Source organism: Nymphaea colorata, chromosome 2 (assembly GCF_008831285.2).
Source record: "Nymphaea colorata isolate Beijing-Zhang1983 chromosome 2, ASM883128v2, whole genome shotgun sequence".
NCBI classification, from domain to species: domain Eukaryota; kingdom Viridiplantae; phylum Streptophyta; class Magnoliopsida; order Nymphaeales; family Nymphaeaceae; genus Nymphaea; species Nymphaea colorata.
This window is the reverse complement of record NC_045139.1, coordinates 29812628-29818234: the sequence shown is the minus strand read 5'-3', so window position 1 is coordinate 29818234 and position 5607 is coordinate 29812628.

Here is a 5607-nt window from a genome sequence, read left to right as displayed (position 1 = left end):
GGCCCATACCAAGCTCCGCCACTGATCTGGTATGGGGGGTTTTGCTACTTTCAGTTGAACCCATAACCTTGTTCTGACAATATTGCAGCCTCCAATATATTGACTTGTCCTAGAGTGCGTTCCCTCTTATTTTTGGTCGTATCCCATTCAATTCGGACCGATCTCCAATTTATTTGGTGTCCTGGATCCAGATAGTTTGCTTCTGAAGTTCATATGGACCTTCTGGAAGCATTCATGTGAATGATTAATTTTACTTACACTTAGAGGCCACTTCAAAAAAAAATATGATACAGGAGGAAGGAAACAATGGATTGGATTTGGATCGTGTTTAGGCACCTATTTTGCTCGACTGGATGTACATCTGGATTTAGTGTAGAATGTATCAATTCATACTGAACACGGTCTAATTAAGATTCCCTATAGCCTTTTATCTATTATCTAATCTGAATTTGTGCGGACCTAATGGATCTGGCTTCAGATTTGTGCTCTAAATTCGTTGTTAACGGGAACTTACTTTCTTCTCACTTGTTTTTTTTTTTTTTTTTCTTGCTCGGATTGACCTGGATTCCAACTCATTTAGCTTGCAGATTATCACATTTGTATCTTAGAATCTAGCTACTTCAACAAAAAACGAGAGAGAGAGAGAGATAGCATCGATAAAATGAAAATTCATAACAAAATTTGGAGACAAGAAGTTCTCTAGATATAAGAACAAATCGTAAAGACAAAAATAAAAAAACGAAATATAGAAGACAACTATACAATAAAACGAAATAATAAGGAGAGAGTGGATAGACAGAACAACACAACCACCCAGCCGTAGACGGAGGACGGCGCCATAGCCGAATAGCAAAATAGACATTCTCCTGCACAAGACGAGCCACAAAATTCGGCAATGAAAATGTGCCCTTGAAGATCCTGTTGTTGCGCTCCTTTCAAATGTACCACCAAGAAGAAAATTGTGTGGGCCTTTTACTCAAATTAAGTTTTTCTTTCAAACTCTCAATTTAAAGACAACTTAAGGGTCGTTCAATCTAAAGATTGGTATATATATATATATATATATATATATATATATATATATATATATATATATATATATATATATATATATATATATATATATATATATATATATATATATATATATATATATATATATATATATATATATATATATATATTATATATATATATATATATATATATATATATATATATATATATATATATATATATATAATATATATATATATATATATATATATATATATATATATATATATATATATATATATATATATATATATATATATATATATATATATATATATATATAATATATATATATATATATATAAAAGAGGTGAGTAGAGGCTAGTTTGGTTTGATCATAGGCAACCACAAGCATCCGGTAGGCGGCTAGCTTCTAGTTTTAATATTAGGTGCATCAACTCATAATGACTTGCACTCCTTGTTGGGTGGTGGGATGAAATGCTCCTCCTGATCACCCCGACAATTAAGAGAAAAGAAGGAAAAACGTTCTTGCCGAGTATTGTTTAATATGCTTTTCCTTTCAATGCTTTCAATTGTTAGATTCATTCTTAATGAATCTAAAACCCATTGAGAAAAAAAAAATTAGCTCTCTCTTTCTCTCTCATACATAAAGACTTGTTTAGCACCTAATGACCTACTTTATGTATCATTTGCATGTGCCATCAATTAAGGGTTATGGCGGGCCCTACCATTTGGCATCCGATGCTGAGAGCCGACTACCTCGTAGGTGGACACACCCATTAAGGGATCTGAACCCCATTAAGGTGTCCTTATTATTAAAAACACACTATGTACCTTCATTAATCTAATCTGGATCTGATATAGTGCATCCGGACGCGCATGTGGGCATGTGTGGGCAATTGCTTATACAGTCTAATAAAAATCTGCTAACGTCAAATATTTTCATATTTACATATAAAATGCCCTTCAAATATATAGTGGGTGCGCCTTAGCCAAAAATGTCTGGTTCCGGCACGGCCCCTTCTTATTTTATTCTTCCTTCTAGTGGGTGGTGATTTGTGAGACGATCCTTTTGTCTCCCAGCTTGCTCTGATTAATGCATCAGAGCATTCTCTGAACTTGGCATAAGATGCGGGTTCCCCTCTGCAGCACATGGGCAGAGGCCAGGCCTGAGCTTTAGTGGCCATTTTTCAATTAAGTGGGTCCAGACCAAGTTTAAGGGCTGAAGTGGCCCACTTTCCCAGCCTTTTTCCTTCGGTGGACAAATTATGTGGGGCCTGTTTTCCTAGGAAAGTATTCAAGTTCAAGGAAATATTTGCCTCCTTATGTGCTTTTTCAGCTTCCAAAGTAAGGGAAACAGATTCCGGGGGCAGTCTCTGGTTTGTTCATAAATTCGTCGGAAACCTCGCCTGCCGGCGACGTTGAAGCCAGATGAAGAAGCTTTACCAATCAGGGACTTGAAAAAATTGAGCCATCTTGCTGAGAACTGTATCACTGGTTTGGAGACAATGGTGCTTGAGGACTTGTTTGGATTGCAGTTCCTGATATCCTTACCAGTATTAATTTAGTAAATAACACGACAAAGTTCACGTTCTCCGTAGTTCTTGATGTCAGCAGAGCGATCAAAATCACATATGCCTCTGAGAAGTTTCAATGTAGCAACAGGGTCTTCTGATTTTTCTTTTTCTTTTTTTTTTATTGGTTCATATTCCCAATGATAAGTTTGAATTTTTTTTTTTTCTTGTAATTTTTTGGAAAGGGGTTTATTATAAAGAAAAAGTAGAAAACAAAAGAGGATAGGAAGAATGTGGGCATTGTACACAGTAAGATCCAAGCTGCCTGGTTGGGCTCTTGTCTTATTGTTTTGTTTTCACAAGACACACTTCTCCATTTTTCTTGGATTCGCTCAATCTCATTTGTTTGCATCCGTTGGAGTCCTCCTTGTGCAGTCCCTCTCGGCAGCACTATTAATGGGTCAGGTCTGGCTCGGATCCAATGTAGATTTCCTCTTCATGGGGACACTGGCATATTGCCAAAGGGTTGGGTTTGTGTCCGATCGGGTTCTACCCGTACCCAATACCGATGTTCCAGATCACCTAGGTCCGATCTAGGGCTGCACAAAGAGTCGAGCCAACTCGAGTTTGACTCAAACTTGATAAAAAAAAAATCGGCTTGTACTCGATTCATTTATAAACGAGTCAAGTTTGAACTTACAAAGACACATGAAACGATAAAGAAGTCGAGTTCGGCTTTCAGGAACTCGATTTATTTATACTCGACTTGACTCGCAAACCGATACACTATATAATATTATTAAAACCGGTTTTATAAGTTACGAGTTACACGAGTTAAAGGAGTTAATGCTAAATGAGTTGACACCTAAACGAGTTAAATGGGTTAAACGAGTCGAGTTCGAGCTTGATTTTGTGTAGTTGAGTCGAGCTCGAGCTTGCTATAAGGTGCTCGGGTCGAGTTCGAGCCAAACTCGAGCTCAAGTTTTTTAAACCGAGTCGAGCTCGAGCTAGCCAAGCTTGGCTTGACTTGGTTTGTGTGAGGTCATGTTCTGGGGCAAAAAACGGCAAAAAATAATATGTTCCAATCCCAAACAGCTTTGTACAGGTGAAAATTGGGCCGAACTAAGGTCGGGTCTGTTTTTATAAGTACCATATTTAAGTATTTGGATCTGGGTCGGATCCAGTTGGTACTGGACCAGTTGGCAGCCCTTGTCAACACCTACCTCAAGTTAGGTATGCATAACCCCATATATATATATATATATATATATATATATATATATATATATATATATATATATATCACTTATCAAAGTCTAATTGACGTGCACGCATACAGTAGTATGGAGATATTTATGGTCCGAATAAAACTTATTAAGTGTACATAAATATGAATAAATATTAAATTGTACCATTATATTTCATAGTGGTAGCCTCATATATATAAGTACTAAAACTTTCCCCTGTCTTTAAATAACAATCAACCTTTATGAATTATATGAATTATGAATTTGGATCATTCACATGGGGCTTTACTTAAATGTCCGTGGACAGCATAGCTGACATCATGCTGATGATGTGTCTCCAGTTTGATTCCTGCACGTGTCTCATCTAGGCTGGAAATGATAGCATATGCGACACTCGAGTTGAAGAGTGTATTATATGACCACTCATGTCTCAAAACAGCTTTGGACCTTAGGAACGAGAAGAGAGAGGGCGGTTTCGCCTCTCGTCAACTGCTCATTTGTATGTACTTAATTGCTATGATCTCATATTTAAGTTTGAAAATCATCTCTCTTTCTCTCGCCGCGGCTGAGTATCAGGTTCACATTTTTACTTTTTACCATTTTTTCTTTAGTGTTATTGTCTCTGCATGGTCTTCCCTTATTAGTAGCCTTTCAGACCCACCTTCTATTCGTCTTTTTTTCCTCTTTTGTCCTCCCCTGTTTTCTGAGATCGTGTATGAAGGTTGTGACTCATTTCTTCTTCGTGGCGCATCTGGGAGGAGCGTAACAATAGGGTCTTCAGGGGTACATTCTCATCGTCAGATTCTATGGCTTGTCTTGTGCAGGAGGATGTCTATTTTGCTATTCAGTTACGACGTTGTGCTCGGTGAGTGACTGTGTCACTCCTTCTATCAACTCCATCTCTACCCATCTTATTTTATTTTGTTGTGCGGTTGTCTTGTATATTTCGTCTTTTTATTTTTATTTTTATTGTTTATTCTTATACTTAAATTTTGTTATGACATGAATGCAGACAAGCCCATGTGTATTCACACCATCATATTGATAAGCAACCACTTTTTGATTCTTGTCAAATTTTTTACCATACATAAATGCATTAATTTTCCGTGCGTGTTTGATAAATAACATATTTTTGAGTAGATGAATGAAAGAAAATTCTTGTTGTTATCATCAGGAGCTACTACCAACATTGTAGCATTTGATTTTCTTGCAGGTGCTTGAACAAACATTTATTAATGGACAAGTCGTTGTCCATTCGTTTAGATCAGTAAAAAGAATTATTTGCTGCCACTTTTTGCAGAGCCCTAGAAACGAGGTCATGCTTCTTTGAGAAGGGCGTAAACTAATCCTAGCTTAGCAGTCTATATCTCTAGGAGAGAAAACTGACATGGCAATAATGTTTGTGAGAATCACTTGAGCATAGTCAGTAATCTTGAGAAGTCATAAATAAGGATTTATATGCAAATTGTACATCATATTATATATTGATCATGTGAGTTCCTAACTTTCTTTAAATGTGAATTGAAACCAGTCAACCAGGGGCACGTGTGGATTATGTGTGGGCAATTGCGGACCCTAAAAAGACTTTTCATTTTTATATTGTATTTGACTGCCAACCTATTGTGTATTTTAGTTTGGTTGGATAATTAGTGTTGGCATCAATTGAAGCTAAATTTAAACCATGCGAATTCAACATCTAAAGAAGCATGTTCTTTAAGGAAAATGAATTGTAATACCGCACTTATGTGGTAGGACCTGACATGAAATCTTTTAAATCGAAATCTTTATGATCATTTTATACTGCTTGTCTTACTACGTACTTGCTTTAG